Source organism: Lygodium microphyllum, chromosome 10 (genome assembly GCF_053477565.2).
Source record: "Lygodium microphyllum isolate KBCC chromosome 10, Lygodium_microphyllum_v1.1.10, whole genome shotgun sequence".
Classification (NCBI taxonomy): domain Eukaryota; kingdom Viridiplantae; phylum Streptophyta; class Polypodiopsida; order Schizaeales; family Lygodiaceae; genus Lygodium; species Lygodium microphyllum.
The window spans coordinates 16,016,097-16,022,096 of NC_141144.1; positions in this window are offsets into that span (position 1 = coordinate 16,016,097).

Genomic DNA, 6,000 nt, shown 5'->3' on the forward strand with positions numbered 1-6,000 from the left:
CGAAGGCAATCGAGGTCCAAGGAGACAAGAAAGAGAGTATGTTTGCTATAATTGTGGGGAGACTGGCCATGGTATGTACTTTTGCCCTCATCCTAAGCGTTTTCCAGGAAATGGGTTCCAACCAAGAAGGAGGGGACAACAAGTGACACCACCTAGGGAAAGGTTTGTTCCACCGAATCCAAGGCCTCCACCACCGGTTCAAGTTCTCCAACATCCTCAACCACTTGCAGAGGTGCCGCCCTTGCCTGTCCAGCCGCCAGAGAATCATGATGTTAGGATAATTAGTTTAGATGAGAGTGATGTCAAAGGGAAGGCCAAAGTAGTAGAGGTTGAAGCAATGTCGGTGAAGAAAGCCCGTAGAATTGAGAGAATGGAGCCTAGACCACCAAAGGAGGTTGAAAACATGGAAGAGGAGGCAAAGTCATCAATGGCTGCAAAGACATGCAACAGTAAAAAGAGGAGGGCTCGCTCACGCCGACACATTGCGCCAGAAGATTTTTCCCTGGGTAAAGGTACTAAAGCTTATGATTTGCTTGCTGATGTGAAGAATAAAGGGCCAAAAATTTCATGGCCACAATTACTACATCTGTCTCCAACAGTGCGATGACAATGGTCCAAGATGGTAAGCATTAGATCCATGAAGAATAGACATGTGAATGCAATCCAGGCTAGAAAGATGAAAGATATTGTGCCTCTAGTGGAAGCCGAAATCAATGGGTAGAGAGTGTCAAAGACATATGTGGATGGAGGTGCAGAGATTTGTGTCATGACGGAAAAGTTGATGCATCGTTTGGGATTAGAGGTAAATGAAACTACTAATTTTGGGGCCAAAATGTCTAACAATGTAGTAGTAAATTGTTTGGGAGTTATAAAGAAAGTCAAGGTAAAGGTGTGTGGAGTGCAATTGGAGCTTGACATGTATGTGATGCCAGTGAAGGGGGACGGCTATCTGCTCATTCTTGGGTGACCATGGCTAATGGGAATGAAAGCCAGACAAGATTGGGAGACAGGGGCTTTAGAGCTAAGGCCACAAAAGGGGCTGCATAAAAAATGGAAGAGCACTATCTACAACATGAAGGAGGGCCGACAGGAGGATCTTGTGTTAGAGACCACCGCTGATGAATGGAGTTCCAGCGAGGGTTGGTCATCTATGACAGAGGGAGAGTCTTCTAATGAGGAGGAAGAAAGCTCTCTAGAAGTGATGGGGATTACATTAAAAGGGCCTTCTAGTAGTGAAATTCCGCAGCAACTTCCAAAGGTCGAGAAGGAGGGGTTAGAAAAAATGTTGGCTAAGGATCTATTAGTTGAGGAGAAGGTAGCCTACATGGAAGTGGTGATAAAACACTCTACACTTTTTATTTCTGATTATGAACACATCACCGGTGTGACAGCAGTACAACATCACATTAATCTAAAAGAGGGAGCACGGCCAGTGGTGCAGCGACTACGACGATTGGGAGTAGTTCAACAAAACGCTCTACTCACTGAGGTGCAACGACTTTTAAAGGCAGGCTTCATCTATCCAATAGGGGACTCAAAGTGGGTTTCACCTGTGGTGGTGATACCCAAGAAGAATGGAAAATGGAGGATTTGTGTGGATTACAAGTCGCTAAATGCTGCAACAAAGAGAGATCACTTTCCTCTTCCCTTTCAGGATGAAATACTCAACGAGGTGGCCGGGCATGAGAGATACATTGTTTATGATGGGTATTCAGGTTATTTCTAGATCCGAATAGCTGAGGAGGATCAACAGAAGACCACCTTCATTACACCTTGGGGTTGTTTTGCTTACAAAGTAATGCCATTTGGATTAACAAATGCCCCAGCTACCTTCCAGCGATTCATGAATTATGTCTTCCAACCATATTTTGGGAAATCCATCAGGGTCTTTATTGATGATTTTTGTATTTATAGTTCTAAGGCCTTACATCTAGGAAAGGTGGATGAAGCTTTCAATCGCCTTGCACAAATGGGGGGGCAATTAAACCATGAGAAGTGTCGCATTGGCGAAAGCAGTGTAACTTTGTTAGGGCATGTCGTAAGTGAGAGGGACATTGAAGGAGATCCAAACAAAGTTAAGGCCCTATTGGCGGTGCCATCACCATCTTCTGTGAAGCAACTAACCTCTTTCATTCAGAAGGTGCAATATATGGGGCGGTTCATTCATCTCCTCTCCCAATTAATATTTCCACTGCAACAGCTAACCCACTCTGAGGAGCTCCTGTGGAGTGACGAAAGCGAAAGGTGCTTTCACGAGGTGAAGAAGGCTCTTAGCACCCTTCTTATAATTTTCCAACCTTGTTGGGATCAAGAGTTTTTTGTTAATCCGAGTTTTGGGGAAGATGCTCTAGGGGCAGCACTAATACAAAAGGATGCTAAAACTGGACTAATGAGACCGCTTTACTTTTCTAGTAGAGTAATGGCAGCATTAGAACGAGGGTACAAGATGGTCGAGGTGATGGTTTTGTCTCTAATGTTTGTTATAAGAAAGTTTCGTCCTTATCTTCTCCCTAGGCCATTCACAGTGATCACGACAGAAGAGCATTTTTCCTATGCCTTACAGCACATGGATGTTTAAGCTAGAATCGCTAAGTGGGTGATACAACTCCAAGAGTTTAACTACACCTTCAAGGTGGAGGATTCTACTCGAGCTTGCCTAGCTGATTTGTTGACCCATAGATGCCATCAAAAGAAGGAAAAGGAGAAGGGAAAGGTAAAAGAGGAGACACCTCCTCTTGAGGAGCCGCCACGGGTGGAGAATGCCCATGCCCTCTACTTCGATGGGGCCTACAAGCGTATTAAAGACAGAGCGGCAGCAGGAATAGTGGTGTTCAGTCTCGAAGGTGACAAAATTTATGGAGAAGGTATCAGCTTGGAGGATGTCCATTCTAACAATGAGGCAGAATATCAAGCCTTGCTTTTAGGTTTGAGGTGGTGTCTCTCACATGGTGTTACTCGACTTAGTGTTTTTGGGGATTCTATGCTAATTGTTAAGCAAATGAAAGGAATCTGGGCTTGTAAAAATGATAACTTAGCAGTGAAAATGAGAGAAGCTAAAACTCTCATGAGAAAGCTACAGAAAGCGCAAATCTATTTTGTGCCAAGGCGCACAAATGGCGACGCAGATGCTCTAGCAGCTGAAAAATTGAAAGAGGTAATGGTGGGCATCATTATAGTAAAGCTTCCCTTGTTTCAGGATAAGTTTCAACTACAATATGTGCTTTATTTTCTTGAGCAAGATGAGGCACCTATACATATGAGTAAAAGTGAGAAAAGGTGGCTTGCTACTAAGGCCACTAAATACCGCTTGATAAATGATGTGTTGTATTGCAAAGGAAAGGATGCAGTGCTTAGAAGGGTGCCAACAGCAAAGGAGATTATAGATGTGATTAAGAGCTGCCATGAAGGGGTTTGTGGCGGACATTTTGCTCAAGAAACAACTAGTAGGAAGATTCTCCAAGCCGGTTTTGTGTGGCCTAGTCTACATCGAGATGTGCAACATTGGTGCCGCACTTGTGACAATTGCCAAAAGGCTGGACCAAGGAAGCTAGTGCATGAGGAACAAAATCCCATAACTACATATGGCCCATTTGATAAATGGGGGATTGATGCAATAGGGCCACTCCCACGAACTCAATCTGGCAAGGAATACATTATAATGGGAGTGGACTACATGACGAGGTGGGCAGAGGCTTCAGCAACTAGTAGGATCACAGCCCAAGAAGTGGAAAAATTTGTGTTTGAAAATATTTGTTGTAGGTTTGGCACACCTTTGGAAATTATCTCTGATCGGGGTCCTGGTTTTAGGGCGAACCTAGTAGGGGAGCTAATGGAAAGGCTAAAAATCAAGCATAGGCATTCTACTCCCTACTATCCACAGTGTAATGGTTTGGTCGAAAAAGCGAATGGGCTGATTTGTAAGATACTTACCAAGCAGGTACACATGCACCCCAAGCACTGGTATAAAAAATTGAATGCAGCTCTTTGGGCCTACAGGACTTCATTCAGAACCTCACTTGGCTATACTCCATTTCACCTCGTCTATGGCCAAGAGGCTTTACTTCCTATAGAGGTGGAACTGGCCAGTTTGCGTGTTTTAGTAGCCAGTCAAGAGAAGAATCAAGATAAGAAGTTAGCGGAAAGGATCTTGGATCTAGAGAGGCTGGAGTTAGATAGAGAAGCAGCAGTCCAACACTATTCCATGCAGGCTGAAGAGAGGAGGAAGACCTTTAATAAGAAACTGGCTAGCAAACACATAAGGGAAGGATCACTTGTGCTACGCTATGATAACCGCTTTGATAACAAAAAGGATGCTAAACTTGTGTTCAAGTGGGAAGGGCCATTCATGGTCATAAGGAGATATCCAAATGGCAGCTATAGGCTAGGTGACATGGATGGGAAGGTTCACAAGACAAGGGTAAATGGATGGTGACTAAAGCCTTATTTTCAAAGAAATATGAACACTTTAGAGCAGTCATTCAATGAAGAGCCACCAATGAGGGGGTGCACTCCTCCTTGCTCTATTGGACCATCATTATCAAGCTAGAGGCATGAAGACCTCTAGCCTAAGGGGAGGGCTAATGATCCGAGTTTTTTACAACCCGGATTATTACCACAAAATTTGGCCAAAGCCCCTATCAAGAGCTTACCATATCACTTTGGGTTTACTCTTCAAGCACTAGGTATGCTACATTGCTTCTCGATTATGATAACTCTAGCAAATGGGGGGAACAAGTTCTTAAGAGGTATGTCAATGTAAAGGGTAAAAGGGATGGTTATCTTAGTGAAGATGGAAATGGATTACATCTAGGAGTTGAGTGAGTGCATAGATTTTTCAAAGGACTAGCCTCCAACTACACATGGGCCCCGTCTGCACCACTAAGATTTGGAATCTATCACCATCATTAGAGGACACCTCACCCTAGCATACAAGTCAATATCCACATCATGATGTCATTTGGATCTTGCACAAAAGCTTACAAGCATGGACCCCTTTTGTCACATGCTTATATGTATTTATATACATATGGGGGATTAAAGTCAAAGCAGCTTTTAGAAGCCGTTTTTTATAATCTCAATAACTCCCAAGAAAAAGCAAATTTCAAGAAATTTCTCGCGATGCCCGATCGGTTTCGACCCGATCTACAAAGTTGCAAAAGAAACTTTTTTCAAATTCCTCATGGATTTGAAGTTACGAAGGCGCAGACTGCTGGCTACATGCAATTTTCTTCTCTCTTTCACCACACCAACTTTCCACTCTATCCTTCTTGTAAATATATTATAATAATGTGCTTTGGGCACCCACCTCTTGTAATCTAGCTCCATTTCTCTATTTTGTCTACCACCACCCTTGGCTTCTTGCATGATGACCAAGGTGGGGACTTGTCCCATCCACTATTCTCCATATTTCTAAAGATGCCATATATCATCTAGGATTATGTTAATCAAGAAGATTAGCTTATTCTAATCCCTCATGGAGGCTATATAAAGAGCCCATGGAGAATGAAGAAGGGGAAAGGAATGACAATGATAAGTCCATGAGAGCACTCTAGAATATCCTCATCTCTTTGAGGTAAGCTATGAGTAAGTTCTTTTATTATGTAGTATAATGACAAGCTTCCTCTACCTCTTCTCCTATTATCTCCCTCTCTTCTCATCTTCTCATTCCATGTAGCATAATGGCAAGCTTCCTTTACCTCTTCTTGTCTTGTCTCCCTCTCCTCTCATTTCTCTCTCTTATATTCCAATATGGTGTCTAGTACATATATTCTCTCTTGTAAATTTGTGTCTTGGTTCTCTTGATTCTCTTTGAGAAAAGGGATGTCCTAGCCCATCCTCCCTTTGGCTAGGTGGTGCCCCTCTTTAGTTCTCTTAGTGAGGATTGGAGGTTGGATGGGTAAGAGGCAACCCGTTCATCATTTCAGCCCTCAATACCATGTGCATCTATGCATAGGATCCTACTCTCTACTATCAGGGAATTCTTTGTACCTATCGAATACT